The following is a 20346-nucleotide window of genomic DNA, read 5'->3' on the forward strand; positions in this document are numbered from 1 at the left end:
CCCTTGCCATAATCTGCCGAGATATTTGTCCCTCGAGGTATCATTGGCAGATTGAGTATCCTATAGTATAATCCCATAAACTGCATCCTTCTTATACACGTTGCCTCAGTGGACGAGCCCCTCCAGTATGTCCTGAGTGCAGATGTAACATTCAACCTCTTTTACCCTCCTCTCCATCTTGTCTGAAACAATGAAATCCTGGAATATTGAGCAGCCAGTCCTGTCCTGCCCCAAACCCAATCTCTGGAATGGCCACAATATCGAATCTGAGCTGGTGTACCTTAGCTATGTTGCGCCTTGTGTTGAAATTAACACAATCAGCACATTCGTACTGTGGTGTTCATTTGTCTGTATTTCCTTTCTGATTGACTAGTTTACATGTTCCGACCAAGCTCCCCCCCCCCCACCCCCTACTCATATTGCTGTCCTGATGCTGTGGTTCCCAAGACTTTGTCATTCTAGGTTAATGCTGAAAATATGTTGCTGGAAAAGCGCAGCAGGTCAGGGAGGATCCAAGGAGCAGGAGAATCGACGTTTCGCGCATGAGCCGTAATTCAGGAATTCCTGAAGGAGGGCTCATGCTCGAAACGTCGATTCTCCTGCTCCTTGGATGCTGCCTGACCTGCTGCGCTTTTCCAGCAACACATTTTCAGGCCTGATCTCCAGCATCTGCAGTCCTCACTTTCTCCCATTCTAGGTTAAACCCTTCCGTTGTAGCAGGAGCGAGCCTTCCTGTGAGGATATTGGTTCCCCTCTAGTTCAGGTCACCCCTGCTCCAGAAGAGGTGCCAAAGATCCAAGATCCTGTAACCCTGCCCCTGTACCAGCTCTTCAGTCATGCATTCATCTCTGCTATTTCAATTCTTATCTCACAAGCACATGAGACTGGTGGTAATGCAGCGATTACGAGCCTCAAGGTCCTACATTTCAGTCGTTCCCTACTTCGTGTACTTACTCCTCAGGAGCTCATCCCTCTTTCTATCTGTGTTGTGGGTAGCAATGAGCACCATGACCTCTGGGCTCCCATTCTCCCAATTCAGAATTTCATGAAAATGCTCAGAGATGTCCTTGACCCAGGCATCAGGGAGACAACACCCCATCCCGGAGTCTTGGACGCAGCCACCGTAACACCTGTCTATGCCCCCAACTAATGGTTCTCCTCTCATCTTCGCTCCCTTGGATTTTGCCCGACCTTGTTCTACAGCAGGTTCAGTTATAGAGTAATAGAGTCCTACAGCACAGAGAGAGGCCCTAGGAGCAGACTGATTCCTGGCAACCATAATGTCCATCCATGGCAACCCCATTTCCCTCCCCATGCCCCATATCGTTCTAATCCTTTCCTATCCATGTATTTGTCCAAATGATTTTTAAATGTTCTTAATGTACCTGCCTCAGCCACTTCCACTGACAGCTCATTCCGTAGGCGAATCAGCATCTGTGTAAAAAAAATGCTGCTAACGTTCCCTTTTATTCTTTCCCCTCTAACCTAAAAGGGATGCCCTCTAGTCCTCGATTCTTCAACCCTGGGAAAACGACTGAATGCATTCACCCGATCCATTCCTCTCATGATCATATACATTTCTATAAGATCTCCCTTATGTCGCCTGTGCTCTGAAGAAAAATGTTCCAGCTTGTCCAACCTCTCCCGATAACTCAGGCCATTGAGTTGTGGTGCTATAGACCTGGCTACCGCTGTGCTACTCCCCTGAGAGGTTATCCCCAACAATACACCAGCTCTCTCTCCTTTAACATCCCGCAGCCAACCCCTGTATGCTCCTTAGTGGGTCCTGCTGTTACTCCAACCCAACCATGCGGACACCCACCTACCTGATGGAACCTGGATGTTTGGACAGGACAAGATCATGGGTGTATTTAAACGCAATGAATGGAAATCTGAAATTACATTTGGACTGAATGTAATGTAGAGCAGTGTGAAATGGAGGTGGATGATATACGTGACTTGCTGCAAGGATACTGACAGTAGAATCTGAGGCGATCACGAGTATATGGAGGTAGAATGTGGGAGACAAGCGGGGACTGTACTGGAATAGTCACGGTGAGAGGGAACAAAAGCTGGATGGAGAGTTTCAGCAGCTGACTTACTGACACGGAGGTGAGCCATCGGAAACTGAGCAAGTGGCCACCATCTAATAGGACAGAGAAACTGATCCATCAGCCTGAAACTGACTGACCACGTGGCTGTCAATGAATCCAATACAAGTGAATGGAAACATTGCTCAGAGCATGTTTCTGTAACATTCAACAAAACCAGGAAATGGAAAGTGAATAATGAGCTGAAAACACAGCTCTGTTAGAGTCAATATCATTCAATGTTCACTCAATGAATATCCTAACCTGCAGAAAGGAATCTCCCAGAATCACAGCAGAAAGAGAAAACAAGCTTAGCAGAGACGGAATGAAGCCACCACCTGCATCAAAACAGCTCAGAACAAAGAGGCTGAATTCTCAACAAACTGACAAGCAATCCAGATACTTTCAGAGTTACAGATCGAGTTCAGAATTATTCAGGAAACAGACTTACCAGATACACTAGTCAGTGGTGTGTGCCAAAAATGCATGTAAGGCCCCAGGTGGAATAGCATGGTGATGTGTCGTTTTTTCTTTGAGGAATGATGCTTTGTTTTCGCTCAGAAGAGCAGATGTGGAGTTCCCTGATCACTAGATTTACAGACAAAGGAAACCTGATCAAGGACTCACAGGTCAATTACACTGTTAGTGACAGCCCATCGCACACAACAACAACAGCCTGTTACACAGAGAACAAAACAGATTCTAGTTTAACAGAGACACTCTCACAATGAACATCTGCTGCTTTAATAAAAATGTTGCCTCTTTGAAGAAAAGGAACATATCACCAATGCAGCCAGACTTTTAAACTGCCCAAGAGAACTGCGGAGATTTTAAACAATTCAGTGATCACTGTTTCTATGTATTTTGAAGCTATTTTGAGCAGTGTATGTATCGTGAGTCGGTGTGGACTTGCTGGACTAAGGGCCAGTTTCCACACTGGAGGGATTCTATTCAATACAATTGTCAACCTGTCCCACTGCAGGTTGGGTAAGGCCCGAGGGGACTCTGTACCGGGCAGGGGTTGCGCCCCACAGCACGATGGGGAAAGCCCGAGGCTACTCTGTACCCGGCAGGGGCTGTGTCTCACAGCAGGATAGGTAAGGCCCGAGGGGAGTCTGTAGGGGGCAGGGGCTGTGTCCCACAGCAGGATGGGTAAGGCCCGAGGGGACTCTGTACCGGGTAGGGGTTCTGTCCCACAGTAGGATGGGTAAGGCCCGAGGGGACTCTGTACCGGGTAGGGGTTCTGTCCCACAGCAGGATGGGTAAGGCCCGAGGGGACTCTGTACCGGGCAGGGGCTGTGTCCCACATCAAGATGGGTAAGGTCCGAGGGGAGTCTGTACCGCGAGGGGCTGTGTCCCACAGCAGGATGGGTAAGGCCCAAGGGGAGTCTGTACCGGGGAGCGGTTGTGTCCAATTGCAGGGTGGGGAAGGCCCGAGGGGAGCTGAAAGTGTGTTGCTGGAAAAGCGCAACAGGTCAGGCAGCATCCAAGGAGCAGGAGATACGACGTTTTGTGCATAAGCCCTTCTTCAGGAATGAGAAAAGTGTGTCCAGCAGGCTAAGATAAAAGGTAGGGAGGAGGGACTTTGGGGAAGGGCGTTGGAGATGTGATAGGTGGAAGGAGGTCAAGGTGAGGGTGATTGGCCAGAATGCGGTGGGGGGGGAGAGGTCAGGAAGAAGATTGCAGGTTAGGAAGGCGGCGCTGTGTTCGAGGGATTTGACTGAGACAAGGTAGGGGGAGCGGAAATGAGGAAACTGGAGGGAGCCTGTACTGGGGAATGGTCGCGTCCCACAGCAGGATGGGCAAGGCCTTGGACAAGTCTGGACCCGGGAGAGGTAATGTACGAGGGAAATCTGTACAGGGGAAGCGCTGTGTCCCACATTAGGGTGGGTGAGGCCAGACGGGAATATGTACAGGGGAGAATGTGTGTCCCACAGCAAGATGGGTAAGGTCCGAGGGGAGTTTGTACTGGGGACAGGTTGTGTCCCACAGCAGGATATGTAAGGCCCCAGGAGAGATGGCACCAGGTAGGGGTTGTGTCCCACAGAAGGATGAGTAAGACCCGAGGGGACTTTGTATTCATGTTGTTGTGTCTCTCAGCAGGAATGGATAAGGCCCAAAGGTCTTCTGTACCGGGGAGGGTCTGTGTCCCTCAGCAGGATGGGTAAGGCCTGAGGTGAGTCTGTACAGGAGAGGGGTTGTGTCCCACAACAGGATGGGTAAGGCCTGAGGAGAGTTGTACCGTGGAGGGATTGTGTACCAAGCAGGATGCGTAAGGCCCGAGGGCAGATTACACCAGGGAGGGGATGAGTCCCACTGCAGGATGGCTAAGGCCCAAGGGGAGTCTGTTACTCGGAGGTTTGTGTCCCACAGCAGGACAGATAAGGCTCAAGGGTAGACTGTACCGGGGAGGGGTTGTGTCCCACTGCGGGATGGTTAAGGCCAGGTGGTAATCTGTACTGGTGAGGGTATGCATCCCAAAGCAAGATGGGTAAGGCCTGAGGGCAGTCTGTACTGGGGATAGAATGTGTTCCATTGCAGGATGGGTAAGGTCAGAGGGAAATCTGTACCCAAGTGGGGTTGTGTCCAACAGCAGGGTGGGTAAAGCTCAAGATTAGACTTTACCAGGGAGGAGTTCAGTCCCACAGCAGGATGGGTAAAGCCTCAGGGGAGTCTGTATCAGGGAGGGGCTGTGTCCCCTTGCAGAAGGGGTAAGGCCCGAGGCGACGCTGTACTGGGGAATGGTTGTGCCACAAAGCTGACCCAAATGGTTGGGTCAGGCTGGAGGGGTAGAGGGAACCGGGGAGGGGTTGTGTCCCACAGCACGATTGGTAAGACCTGAGGGGAGTCTGTGCCAAAGAGGGTCTCTGTCCAAAAGCACGATGAGTAAGGACCCACGGGAGCCTTACTGGGAAGGGGTTCGGTCCCACAGCAGGATGGGAAAGCCCCGTCAAGAGTCTGCACCAATGTGGGGTTGTGTCTCACAGTAGGATTGGTAAGGACTGAGGGGAGTCTGTACCGGGGAGGGGTTGTGTCCCACATCAGGATGGGTAAGGACCAAGGGGAGTCTGTACCGGGGTAGGGATTGTCTCCCAAAGCAGGATGGGTAAGGACCGAGGGGAGTTGTACCAAGTCGGGTCTTGTCTCTCAGCAGGATGTGTGAGGCCCAAGGGTAGTCTGTACTGGAGAAGGGATGTGTCCCACAGCAGGATGGGTAAGGGCCGAGGGGAGATTGCACCAGGGAGAGGTTGGGTACCACAGCAGGTTGGGTAAGGCCCGTTGAGAATCTGTATCGGGGAGGGGTTGTGTCCCAATCAGAATGGGTAGAGCACGAGGAGAGTCCAACCTGTGGAGGGGTTGTGTCCCACAGCAGCATGTGTCAGGCCCGAGGAGAGTCTGTACTGGGGAGGGGTTACGTCCAACAGCAGGATGGGTACGGCCCGTTGAGAGTCTGTACCCAAGTGGGGATTTGACTCACAGCAGGGTGGGTGAGGCCAGAGGCTAGTCTGTACCAGGGAGGGTATGCGTACCAAAGCAGCACGGGTAGGACTCAAGGGTAGACTGAACCGGGGAGTGTTCGGTCTCACAGCAGGATGGGCAAGGCCTGAGGACAGTCTGTACCAGGGAGGGGATGTGTCCCACAGCAAGATGGGTGAGGCCTGAGGGGAGTCTGTACCGGTGAGGGGTTGGGTCCCACAGCAGAATGGGTAAGGCTCAAGATCAGACTTTACTGGGGAGGAGTTCGGTCCAACAGCAGGATGGGTAAAGCATCAGGGAATCTGTATCATGGAGAGGATGTGTCCCACAGCAGGATGGCTAAGGCCCGAGGGGAGTCTGTACCGGGGAGGAGTTCGATCCCACAGCAGAATGGGTAAGGTCCGAGAGCTATCTGTACCGGTGAGCGATTGTGTCCTACTTCAGGATGAATAAGGGCCGAGGCGAGTCTGCACCGGGGAGGGGTTGTGTCCCACAGCAGGATGAGTAAGACCTGAAGAGTGACCATGAGCAAAGATTTACTTAGGGAGGTGAGGGGCAACATTTTCCACAGAGGACGGTTCATAGATGGAATGGACTGCCAGTGGCACATGGGAGAAACAAGAACAATTACGACATTGAAAAGACATTTGGGCAGGAATATGGAGAGGAGAAGGTTTGAAGGACCATGGGCGAAATGCAGGGAAATGCAGCTCATTCAGTTCAGGAAACCTGGTCAGCATTGATGACTGAGGCCAGAGAGTCATGCAGCACAGAAACAGACCTTAAGTCTTGGGTTATTGGTGGAGTGGACTATCGTGACAAGGCATGTTGTTGAGACTGAAGTAAGTTAGAGAGATATGGATGGCAGTCTGGACTGGAGCAGATTTCAAATGTGTGATGTGAGTGGTGAGAGGGGAGGAAAGTACAGAGATGAGAACTGTTTTTGGCATTAGAATGATTGAAGACACTATCTATGGCTTGTCTTGTGGATCAGAATGGGAGCGGGAACACAGAACAGACCATTCCCAGACAGCATTCCCACCCTCTCGTGGGAGGCCTGCTTTCCACTCTTTTATACTGATGCTCACTAAGACAGCACAGGCCTGTAGTGATAACTGTGACACTCCCGATGTTGCCTTAGTACAACAAAACTTGCAGTAAAAGCAGTGACTGAACCTGGATTGTATCTATACTGTGCTCCCCTCCAGCACGATAGCTATGTCATGTCCTATTAGCTCATGTTTGGAGTCCTCTCATTGCTCTCTGCTCTGTTCACTGAGAGTGATCTTACCTCACTGCAGGATTTATTGAAGAACCCAGATCTCCCTGCCCTGTGTCTCTCTGGCTGACAAACCATCTTTAATAAGGGATGGATGAGACACCCAGCAGCTGGGAAGTCTATTAGGTCAGGACCTTGCTGAATACCGACAGACATATAGACAAAATGGGAAATTAGACTGATGCAGTGAGGGCTACACATGTCCCACAGAAATCTGGAACATCCCAGTCTCCATCGTCTCTCTGGAGTGGAGAATTCTGTTTGCTCAGGATCTCGAGTAGCTGCAAGAGCGAGGGACACTGACAGAGGCAACAATTAGACCCACACAGTGAGGGATACCACATGGAGAGATACTGAGTGATATCACCAGAGTGCAAGATCAAACAACTGGGCAGGAAGAAAGGGTTTTGGTTCATGTTGCACTGGGATGCGCAACCTGTGAGCAGGCAAAGTGATAGCCTAGTGGTATTATGTCAGACAATTTGTCCGGAAACTCAATAAATGTGCTCTGGACATAGGTTTAAATCCCACAATTGCAAATGATTGAATGTGAATTAAATGCTTTAACAAACATGTAATTAAAACCTGTAAGTGAGTATTAAATAATTGTTGATGTCAAGAAAAATCCACCGGGTGCATTCATGTCTTTAGTGAAGTAATCCAAGGTGTGTGTTTCCTCCGATTGTCCTCGACCCCGATAGCCCCACCATCCTGCACATTGACCTTCTCAAGATGGCGGATCTGAGGCCCGCGCTCCCTCTTTCCTCAAACAAATGGCGGCCGTGACCCTGGGCCGCTTTCTTGACAGAGACTACCATCTCCTTAACCGGGCCTGGAGGGTATTTTTCTGTTTTTTTTCATCTATATCCGCGTCTTGTGAATTGTCTCCGCTCCTTTCTCCCAGCGAGTTTCCCACAGGCCGCTCTCTGAACCCGATCGTAGCCGCACCCGGAAAAAGCTACTCCATGCCTCGCTGTGTCGTGGTTAATGTGACACTGCGCATGCTCTTCATAGAAAACAAACAACGCGTGCATCGGAGATTATCAGTGAGTTTATAGAGAATATTCATGACTGCATAGAATCACGGGGGAAATATTAGACATTAACAATAGCTGTGTCGAGTTACAGTCATTGAGATGGTTAATATGCAAATAGATTGTTCCGTCCAACTTAACCATACTGGCCAGGTATGTAAATTACCAATCGTTCTGGGAGTTTGAAAATAAGTTGTTACTCGAGTTGTGTAAATCGATGGAAAATCCATCCATTGTCAGATTTACGTCTTAACTATTTCTTTAAAACCTCACATTGTTTAATGAGTGGGGTTTAATGCTCCACTATGTCATGACAATGATCAATCCTGCAAAGCAGTTTTACTTCTGACCAATCCTGAAGCGTTCACTCCCGAGAATGCATTGGCCCTGCTTCTCACTCATTCTGGTTGGAGGACCGGCCGCTGCTCGGTCCTCCAGTTCCGCCCTTTCCTCCCAATTGCAGAGTTGATTCAGGTGCGACTCAGCAGCTGAGCAACAGAAACATTCAGGGACAAGGGAAGTTGGAATCGATGCCTTGTGATGTAGGGAAAATATCCCGAAGTTTGGACGGAGAGGCCGGCATTCAGTTCACAGATGGTGCAGGTGTGTGTAAAAACAATCGAACAGGTTCATGAGGGAAATAAGGGAAGTCAGGAAACGACTAAAAACAATAGAAAACGTATGCAATGTGGTGGTGCTCTCAATACTCAGATGATTTTAGTCTTTACCAAGTATTTCAGGGTCCCAATACAGTCTGTTCCACTCCTCCTTGTGCACATATACCACGATTGTGGGGTAAAGTGTTGTGGTGGAATATAAAGGTGCTTATCCGCAACTCCCTTGGTTTTGGAGTTGAAAATGGGTGAGAAAGAGTAGGGTTTTGTATGGAGTTACCTGTTCCCCTCCTGTTGCAACATCTCATTATTGCCCTGACTATACCTCGTACATGTTTGGTAGAGATCACTGTCATTTCATAAGCCCACAATGCAAGACCAGTCATTCTGTTTAAGACAGCAGAAATCTCTTTTAGCACAATAGGCATGACATGCCTGGACCTGTTGCAATGCTTCAAACTCCACAAGGCAGCCATACTCTCTATGACAGACAGACTCATCTTGGAACCTCCTCTGTCCTTAAGACTTTATGCACTGCTTGCGATCTTCCCTTTCCCCTTTGTACGTTCCCTTTCCAACCCAACCCACCTGCATCACTCCACAGTTGGAGCTGTCAAGGGCAGATGTCTGTGAAATAGCCTCAGTAACCTTCTCTATCTTCCTTTTAAGATGTATTTTAAAGTCTTTTTCTTTAATCAATGTTTTGATTATCCATGAAGCACCTTAGGAGATTTGCCATTGTGAAATTTCCATGCAATGCAAGTAGTTGTTGTTATTGCCATACATTAGGAGAAACAGGAATGATGCAGTCAAAATAATAACGAGAAAGTCACTGTAGTGTATAGGCCACCAAATAATTACATCACATTGTCATAGGCAATGAACAAATAAATAACTAATGCCTGTAAAAATAGTAGAGATATTATCGTGAGTGATTTTAATCTACATGTATATTAGTCAAACCAGCTCAGTCAGGGTAGCCTTGAGGAGTTCATTAAATGTATCCATGATAGCTTTCTTGAACAGTATGAAATAGAACTGAAAAGGGAGCAAGATATCCAAGATCTGGCCCGGTGCAATGAGGCAGGAATAATTAATGACTTAAGAGCTCGGGATCCCCTGGGAAGAAGCGATCACCGTATGGTTGGATTAGAATACATATGGAGAGTGTGAAAATAAAATCTAATAACTGGGTCATGGGCTTGAACACTGGGAACTACAAGAGAATGAGAGAGAATCTGGATAAAGTAGACAGTAAGCAAAAAATTTATGGTGGGAAGTTGATGAGCAATTGAAGATTTTCAAAGCCATTTTACAAAGTGCTCAGCAAATGTATATTCCAGTGAAAAGGAAGGACTGCATGAAAAGGCATACTCGGCAATGGGTGTCTGAGGAAAGTGATCAAATTAGACCATAAGACATAGGAGTGGAAGTAAGGCCATTCGGCCCATCGAGTCCACTCCGCCATTTAACAATGGCTGGCGGGCATTTCAACTTCACTTACCCGCATTCTCCCTGTAGCCCTTCAATCCTTGTGGCATCAAGAATTTATCAATCTCAGCCTTGAAGATATTCAGCATCCCAGCCTCCACTGTACTCCGTGGCAATGAATTCCACAGGCCCACCACTCTCTGGCTGAAGAAATGTCTCCGCAGTTCTCTTTTGAATTTAAACACTTTAATTCTAAGGCTGTGCCCACTGGTCCTGGTCTCCTCGCCTCATGGAAACAATTTCCTAGCGTCCACGCTTTCTCTGCCATGTATTATCTTGTAAGTTTCTATTAGATTTTCCTGTAACCTTCTAAACTCCAATGAATACAATCCCAGGATCCTCAGCCATTCCTCGTAGGTTAGAACTACCATTCCAGGGATCATCCGTGTGAATCTCCGGTGGACACGGTGCAGTGCCAGTATGTCCTTCCTGACGTGTGGGGACCAAAACTGGACACAGTACTCCAAATGGGGCTTAACCAGAGCTTTTTAAAGTCTCAGTAGCACATCGCTGCTTTCATATTCCAACTATCTTGAGATAAATTGCAACATTGCATTCGCTTTCTTAATCACGGATTCAACCTGCGCTCTTACCTTGAGAGAATCCTCGACTAGCACTCCTAGATTCCTTTGTACTTTGGCTTTATGAATTTTCTCGTTAAAAAATAGTCCATGCTGGTATTCTTTTTTCCAATGTGCAAGACCTCGCATTTGCTCACAAGGAATTTCATCAGCCATTTCCTGCATCACTCTCCCGAACTGTTTAGATCCTTTTCCAGTCTCCCCACTTCCTCAGTACTACTTGTCTGTCCACCTAACTTCGTATCATCAGCAAACTTCGTTAGAATGCCCCCAGTCCCTTCAACTAGATAATTAATATATAATGTGACCATGCAGGTAACCATGCCTGGGATCCAATCAACAACAGGTCTAGCAGTAACTTCAGTGCAATTGCCGAATGGGCAGACTGTTCAAGTCCAAGGAGTTACCAAGCAGCTCAGTCCTCAGTCATACAGTCCCCTCAAGTTCAGACTGTTCGGATCTCAACTATACCTGAAAATGAGGACTCTCAGGAATCTGTGGAAAGCATGACTGACTCTCAGAAACGTAGAGAAATTCTATCAAGACGGCCTTCATACAGGAAAATCCTAAATGAACTTTCTTCTAATGCCCCCGGTCTGCCAAGAAATCGATGAGGAGAAATCAGAAGAAGAGTCTGTCTCAACCGTTACGACAATGACGATGCAGACGCCCATCTATCAGACGAGCAGTGGACAATACCTTGCTATCACACGGGGGAGGAATTCAGCTGGCCAACAATGGAACAGATGGGGTGCAATGACTCCAGACACTAACAATGACTAATGCAGCTGTAGCCAAGTTTGGAGCAGCCATTACACAGTATGCACAGAGCCCTGGTGGTCAGCAAATCTTTGTGCCGGGCAGCCAAGTGCTTGTACAAGGCGTTGCTGGAGATGTCCAAACATATCGGCACGGTGGCACAGTGGTTAGCACTGCTGCCTCACAGCGCCTGTAGACCCGGGTTCAATTCCCGCCTCAGGCGACTGACTGTGTGGAGTTTGCACGTTCTCCCCGTGTCTGCGTGGGTTTCCTCCGGGTGCTCCGGTTTCCTCCCACAGTCCAAAGATGTGCGGGTCAGGTGAATTGGCCAAGCTAAATTGCCCGTAGTGTTAGGTAAGGGGTAAATGTAGGGGTATGGGTGGGTTGCGCTTCGGCGGGTCGGTGTGGACTTGTTGGGCCGAAGGGCCTGTTTCCACACTGTAAGTCTAATCTAATCAGATCCGTACAACTCCCAACTCCACTGCTGGACAGGGAATGGTTATGTCATCTTCACCAATTCTGCAAAGCCAGCACCAGAATGCTGAAGAAACCACTCGTAAACGTGAAATTCGTCTCATGAAAAACAGTGAAGCAGCTCGAGAGTGCTGTCGCAAGAAGAAAGAGTATGTGAAATGCTTGGAGAATCGGGTTGCTGTTCTGGAAAATCAAAATGAAAGAGATGGCGTACAAAATGTCCAAAACCAGCATGATATTAGAATTGGGAAAACGTTAAAGGTCAACCGAAAGCCACAAAAGAGTTATAACGAAAAGTAATATAGAACATGAGAAAAATAAGCTAGCACAGACTATAAAGACAGAGAGCAAAAGTTTATATGAATATATATAATGAGAAAAGAATGGCTAAAGTAAATGTTGGTCCTTTGGAAAATGAGAAGAAGCATTTAATTATGGGATATCACAGTGGAAGATACTAATATCTTTCCAGTAACTAGCAAAGAGACAAAGGTAGGTGAGGATTTGGAAACTGTCATTATTACAGAACAGCTAGTTTTAGACTGTTTGGAATTAATTGAGCTAACAATAGAAAAGTCTCCTGACCTTGATGGAATGAATCATAGGTTATTAAAAGAGATGCCAGGAAAAATAGCAAATGCACTGGCAATAATTTTACAAAATTCACTGGACTCTGTGGCAGTCCCAGCAGATTGGAAAACAGCAAAAGTGACGCCACTGTTTTGAACAGGAGGTGGACAAAAATGCGGAATTATATACCAGTCAGTTTATTCTCTGTAGGGGGAAAGATGTGTGGGTCTATTATCAAGGAAGTAATAGCAGAGAAACTCGATAGAAATTGTCCCATTGTACAGACATAGCATGGGTTCATGAAGGGCAGGTCATGCTTGACCAATCTTTTTGAATTCTATGAAGACATTTCAAGCAAAGTAGACAACGGGGACCCAGTGGATGCGGTGTACCTGGATTTCCAAAATACCATCAACAAGGTGCTGTTCAGGACGCTGTTGCATAATATAAGGGTGCATGGCATTAGGGGTAGTATTAGCATGGATAGAAGATTGGTTGACTAATAGGTCGCAAAGTGTAAGATAAATGAGTATTATTCTGGCTGGCAATCATTGACAAGTAGTGTGCCTCAGGGATCGGTGTTGGGAGTGCAATTATTTAAAACTGATACAGATGATTTGGAGTTGGAACCACATGTATGGTGTCAAAGTTTGCAGGTGACACTAAGATGATTAGTGGAACAAAGTGAGCGGAGGACTGTGAAACTTTGCAGAGGAACATCGATACATTGAGTGAGTGGGTTATGGTCTGTCAAATGAAATAGAATGTTTGTAAATGTAAAGTTTATACTCTTTGGTTGTAGTAACATTTTACCAAATCGCTTGAATGTTAAAAAAGTTGCATCATTTGATCTGCAGAGGGACCTGAGCATCCTTTTGCATGAAGGTTGGTCACCAGGTACAACAATCAGTTCAGAAAGCAAATGGAATTTTGTCCTTCATTGCTGAAGGGGTTGTGTTTAAAAGCAGAGGTTATGTTCCAGCTGTATTGGGTGATGGTGAGGCCATAACTGGCGTACTTCATGTAGTTTTTGTCTGCTTACTTGAGAAAGGATGTACTGGTACGAGATGAGGTGCAGAGGAGGTTAACTGGGTTGACTCAGAAGTTGAGGGGGTTGGCTTAACAGAGACTGAGTAGATTGGGATTATATTCATTGGAATTCAGAAGAATGGGAACATATAAAATAATGAATGGAATGGATAAAACAGAAGTAGAGAGATGTTTCCATTGGCAGGTGAAGCTAGGACAAAGGGGCATCACTGCAAGGCTAGAGGCAGCAAATTTAAGACTGAATTGAGAAGGAACGTCTTGTCCTCTATGGAATTCATTGCCCAGGGAAGTAGTTGATGCTAGTTCAGAAAAAGTTTTTTAAGCTATGTTACATTTTTAAAAACGTAATTAGTTAATGGACACGGTGAGAATGCGGGTAAATGGTTTTGTGTCCACGAAATGATCAGCCATGATCTTATTGAGTGGCAGAGCAGGGTCGGAGGGCAGGACGGCCTTCAACTGTTCTTAGTTCTTATGTTATACATCCCTCCCTCATTCGTGACTTAGAGGTGTTGGTGTTGGATTGGGATACACAAAAGTAAAATTCACAAAACACCAGGTTATTGGTCAACAGGATTATTTGGAAGCACTAGTTTTGCTGCTTCTTCTTTTGAGATGGTGTTGTGTCATTTTTAACCGTTGTAACTCATGAACAGCAACAGAAGCCATGAAGCAATCCGCATGCTCCAGCCAACAATGGGTTCCGGGTGATTGATGTCAGTGGCGGACCAATGGAAAGTCAGGGACAGAACTGGAGGACCTGGCGCGTTACTTGGTCCTCCGACCAATCAACATTAATGAGGGGCGGGACTAGACTATACCACGTGATCACCCTCGTGGGCGGAGAGCTGTTGGTAAAGATAGAAATAAACAGCGGGAAGCGGGAGGGAAATGGTGCTGGTGTGGGTTGAGAGGGTTTACAGACATTTGGTGCACATCGGAAAATACAAATTTGAAACTTAGTCCCGTTTTTGCAGTAAACGGGAAAATGCCTCACCTAGCAATTGACTCAGGTAAACACCACCATCTTTATTCGGGGCAACGATGCACTGGGCACGTGCAACCTCCAGCTTTGTAGGGGACAAAGTTCAGAGGGGAGTATGTGCAGCCTTCTGTGGTAGAGAGTCATAGGCAAGATTTACAGCACACATTCAAACCCAGAGAAATGGATTTTTTTTCTGGATTTGTTTTGACATTCATTCAAATGCTTTGGATGTGAATAGAGGCGGTACAGTTAGTAAGTTTGCAGGTGACAACAAAATTGAAGGTATTGTGGCCAGTGACAAACGTTATCTCAGAATACAATGGGATATTGATCGGATGGACCAATGGGCTGGGGAGTGGCAGATCGGGTTTCATTGAGATAAATGTGAGGTGCTGCAGTTTAGAAAAGCAAATCAGAGTAGGACTCACACACTGAATTGTAAGATCTTGGAGAATCTTGCTGAACAAAGAGACTTTGGAATGCAGGTTCATACTTCCTTGAAAGTAGAGACGCAGGTAGATAGGACAGTGAAGAAGGCATTTGGTATGGTTCCCTTTATTGTTCAGAACATTGAGTAAAGGAGCTGGACAGGACATTGGTTAGGTCACTTTTGGAATATTGTGTGCAGTTCTGGTCTCCCTCCTATCAGAAGGAGGCACTGAAACTTGAAAGGTTTGAGAATTGATTTTCAAGGATGTTGCCAGGTTTGGAGGATTTGAGTTTCAGGGAGAGGCATAATAGGCTGGGATCATTTTCCCTGGAGTGTCATAGGCTGAGGTGTGATGTTATAGAGGTTTATAAAATCGTGATGGACGTGGATAGCGTAAATAGACAAGGGTTGGTGGAGCCCAGAACTAGAGGATATACGTTTAGGGTGAGGTGGTGGGGGCGGGGGGGGTGAATTCAAAAGGAGCCTGAAGGGCAACTAAAATTGTAACATTTCAAAGGCGTTTGAATAGCAAGGGTTCAGAGGGATGTTGGCCAAGTGCTGGCAAATGGGAATAGATTAGGGTAGAATATCTGGTTGGCATGGATGGGTTGGATTGAAGAGTCTGTTTCTGTGCTAGTCATCTCTGACTGTGGTATCATAAAAGTGAACATTGCTCTGATTCATCTCTGGTTTCTTGATGTCCACTTGTTTGTTATCTAGCTTCCTCGGTCTCTCGTGTGTATTTATGCTATGTAGTATTTTACTATTACGTTCACAGACCTTTTCTGTAAATGAGTTGTCCACTGCTGCCCGGCCCCTGACCATATGCTCCATTATCAGGTTATTTTTTCCACAATATCTTTGACAGTCAAGAGTTCTTTTTTCCAACAAGTGAGTAGATTTTCCTTCCATTTCTGACAGTCAAATTCTGCACCATTTTCATTCCCTATAAATCATATTGCACTCTCTGAAACATGATGTATATTTCTCCTTCCACAGATACCAGTGATCAAGGCCAAAGCTCTGTTGCCTGTTGAGAAGGTCATGTTTGACTTCTTTGTACTGCTGCAGTTGGTATGGTGAAGATACTCCCACAACGTGGTTGGGTAGGAGACATTACAGATTATTCACTGAGAGATAGTGAAGAGTAGAAGATATCTGTACAAATCAACATGATTTAATTTAACAAAAATATTGAGAGCTTTTGACATAAGGCCACAAATGGAGAATACTATGTCCGGTGACCAAACCTTTTGCGAAATAAGCATTTTTTCAGGAATGACTTAAAGGAAGAAAGCAGATCTTAGAGGGTTAGGGTGGGAATTCCAAACCGTGTTGCCTTGGAATCTATAGAAACAGTCACACAACTGAACTCAAAAATTATTGAGATTTGAAAGGGTGTCTGGTGCATGGAGATAGGAATGATTACAGCCAGAAATTAAGTCAAGAGTGTGAAAGTAAATTGCTGTTGCTTATAAATGGGAGCCTTTTGATGGTTCAGCAAGTTCTGGTACAAGTGAACACTTGGGTGGTAGAGTTTTCAATATTCTGGAGATCATAGGGAGGGCGATTGTGGGATGCTGGCCAGGAGTGGGTTTAGATAATGAAATCTAGAGTTAACAAAATGAATGAATGAGAGTTTCAGTAAATGAGCTGAGATTGTGGTGAGGTCAGGTGATATCACTGAGGTGGAAATCGTGGTCTTGGAGTGGGACTAGGCTATCAACCTCACCTCACCTCTTGAATTCAGCTGTTTGTCAGTTTGTGAATCAAGTTTGTGAATCAGGTAACAAGGCCAGATTACTGAGTGGCTCTGGCAGAACCAAAACTGGGTGTCACAGAATGTTATTGCTGAGCAGCTGCTTCACAGCACTGTTGATGACACCTTCCATCACTTCACTGCTGAGCGAGTGTCGACTGATGGAGGGAAATTGGCTGGGTTGGCTCTGCCCTGCGTTTTTGTGTTGAAAATCCCTGGGAAATGTTCCACAATGTCAGTAGGTGCCATGCTGGAGGAGTAATTGTCTTGGTGGGCAGCAATTTCTGGAGCACAGCCATCAGCATTATTGCCACAATTTTGGCAGGGCCGACAGCCTTTACACTGCTTCTCCACTTCTTGATCTGATTTGAAATAAGTTTTCAACCAATTCGATTCACATCTGTGATGTCAGGGACCAATGTAGAAGGTTCATCCACTTGGCACTGCTGGCTGAAGATTGCTTCAAATGCTGTTGTCTTGTCTGTTGCATGAATGTGTGAGACTCCTCCATCAGTAAGGGTGGGGATATCTGTGATTCTTCCAGCAATGAGTTGTTTAATTGTCCATCACCATTCATGACTATGTGTGGCAGAACGGCAGAGCTCAGATCTGATCCATTGGTTGTTGGATTATATAGTTCTATTTGTTGTTGCTTGCACTGTTTGGCATGCAGGTTGGGTAGCTTCACCAGGCTGGCATCACATTTTTCGGTATGCCTGGTATTGCTCCTGGCATACTCTGCGGAACTCTCCATTGAAGTAGGGTTGATCCCTTGGATTGATGTTAATGGTTGAATGGGGGATATACCAGGCCATGAGATTTCATATTGGGCTGGAATACAGTTCTGCTGCTGTTGTTGGCCCACAGTGAGGCAGAAGTTGCAGGGTCAAGAGGGCTGATTGTGTTGTTGCATATTCCAGTGCATTGGTAGATGTAATGTGGTCCATCCAGTTTCATTCCTTTGTTGAGACAGTGCAGTGATTAAGACAATGAGTGATTTGGTGGGCCACTGTCGAAATGCAACCTTTTTAAATAAGGTTTTGTGATTTACACATGAAAGAAGTGAAACTATCATGGTATTCGAACAGATGAAAGACTCAACAGACAATCAAGGTATTTTTAAATGGATAATTTCAGTTACATCACACTATAAATTTTTGCTATAAATTCTGTGCCTTAGAATTGTGCCCTCCACAATCACCTGATGAAGGAGCGGCGCTCCGAAAGCTAGTATGCTTCCAATTAAATCTGTTGGACTATAACCAGGTGTTGTGTGATTGTTAACATAGAATATGACAGCACGACTAACGGGACTGCATGTAAACAGGCTCAGTCCAGTTAATTCATACATTCAGAAGGATTTCCTCCAAGTTTGATGATGCAATATTAATCACAACCGTCACCTTCAACCTGCAATGTTGCTCTTAACAAAACCTCAGGCTGATACAAACCCACTGCAATGTGGTAACTGGGTCCAGCCCAGGAACTGGAACTGCGACTCAAAACTGTGATTTCAAAGGAAGTGAGCAAACACAATTCTGACAGATTAGTCCTCAAAGATGAGTAGTAAGCTTGAGACAAGGCAGGTGATATGCCATCTTGCACTTAGCTTAATTGCATTTCTTATTTACAGTAGTGTTTTGCTGCTTCTCGCTCCCCAAGTCAAATTATAGGATCTATAACAAAATAATAAACTGCAGATTCTGGAGATCTAAACTCCAGAAACAAAGTGCTGATGAAACTCAGCAGTTCTGAGGGCATCGGTGAAGAGAAAAAAATGTTACATTCAAAGTCACTGACTCTTCATCTAAACGGACAAAAGGTCATGAGACTTTGAACTTACAATGTTTTATTCCCCTCAGAGATGCTGCTGGACCTGCGGTTCCCCAACATTGTACTTTTTATATTGAACGTTATTTCCAAAACAGATCGGAAAATACTAATCTGCAAAAGTGAAAGGTTCATTGTAAACATGAGCGTAGTGCCCACACATGAGTAACACAAGCATGCCTCAGTTTAAAAACAAGATTTAACTCAGTGACATTCCATCTCAAAACTAGCCAAGTTACACCAGTAATAAAGCTCAACCACCGAATGAGGCACTTCAGAACAACATCCTGCAGTGTTGCACACAGCCACCTTTACCAAAGAATGATCACATGTCACAAAATTGAAGGCCAGGAACATGTCTCTTTAAAGGATCTGAAGTCAAACTCTCATTTTTTTAAAGGATTTTTATTAAACCTGATTGAACATTTAACTCTCAGAGCATAATCTTTGCTTTTTTAAACAAAGTTTGTAGGAAAGATCCCACATCTTGCTAATGGTTCAGTTCGGTCTGATACAGAGAGCCAAAGGTCAAGCAAATATCACACTTTCCATTCACTTCTACAAATGACTGACACCACATTTCTTCAGGATTTAAAGAATATTATAAATTGTTTGTGAAATCATTTGGCACATTAAAGAACTGGATATTAAATGTTATTGTATGCAATAAGAGTGAAGCCTGTGACAGCAGATTTAGCTTTGGAGGGCAGTGTGCGCGCTTTCTAAATTGTGGGAGCACTTTGGGAGACTGCTCCCAGATGGTGATAGTGAGCATACCCGGAATGCACTGTTTAGATTTAGGAATCCTTGGGAGACAATCTGTGATTGCAGTAGTACTTGGCTTGTGTTGTTGGTGTACAGTAAGCAATTCATAAATTTACTTATGTATTGTTGTTGACTACCGGAATAGTATTCAAATCTGCCAGATTGCCTTCAAGAGTGTGAATGCATCTATTGTAAATATGTGGAATATTCCAGCAGTGTCCAGTGCTTGGCAAATTCAGGGGGTACAAAAATCATATTGAGTTCCATGAAATTAAGAATCCAAGAGGACTTAACCACTGAAGTATTCAATTCAAATAGTTAAATGGAGTGCTCACATTTAAAATACCTGTTATCCATAGGAATGGATGGACTGACAGAATTGGGACCAAATTCGTAGCTGGGGATTGTGAAATGTGCTTTGATAATGTCACCTGCGTTTACCAACAATAATTTGGCAAGCTCCGAAACGTAAAAAACAATACGAGCTTCATTGCTGCTCCAGTCGGATCCCAAGCTCTGTGAAAAAAAACAACCATGTTCAGGTTTATTGCATTCACTCTGAAACACATGTTTCTTCTACCGATCCTGCATTTTTTTCCAATGAGCATAGTCCATCCAAATGGTGTCGCTGACTTTGGCCAACTCATTTATTTCCTAGCCTCTATAGCCTGAAGATTACCAGAAGCAATACATCACATATTTGGGAACATTACCGACAAGGAGTTTTTCTTTCAGAATTGACTTCCATATATTCAGCGTCCAGAAAAGATAAATAGCTTGGTACCTTTTATAGAGCAATGATTCAGTGGGAGTAAAACGCTAACGTTTTCTTGCTTAATAATCAAGCTGCCTAAATTTTAAAAGTGAACACTTCTTAATAGTTCACTCGATCCTAACGAAATATTTTGTGTGAAACAAATCACATGATACATAGATATTCAGATATCAAAACAAGTTTGTTCATTGAGGAACCCAGAGGAAAAGGTACTGAAATAATGAGATTGATATACCTCAATCATCATTTCAAGTGCACTCTCTGCATAAATTCTGCTTTTCCTCCTCGAAGTTTCCAACTTCTTGAATAATTGAGAGAATGAAGTCACAGTTGTACAACATAAAATCAAACCCTTCAGTCCAACTTGCCCATGCTAACCAGAT

The 20346-nt window shown here is 45.4% G+C and overlaps 1 pseudogene; it reads left to right on the plus strand.

The window, feature by feature from the left end:
• The first annotated feature begins 10875 nt into the window (after window positions 1-10875).
• Window positions 10876-20346, plus strand: part of LOC132831451 (cyclic AMP-responsive element-binding protein 1-like) — a 28617-nt pseudogene continuing 19146 nt past the window's right edge.

Source organism: Hemiscyllium ocellatum, chromosome 33, assembly GCF_020745735.1.
Source record: "Hemiscyllium ocellatum isolate sHemOce1 chromosome 33, sHemOce1.pat.X.cur, whole genome shotgun sequence".
Taxonomy (NCBI): domain Eukaryota; kingdom Metazoa; phylum Chordata; class Chondrichthyes; order Orectolobiformes; family Hemiscylliidae; genus Hemiscyllium; species Hemiscyllium ocellatum.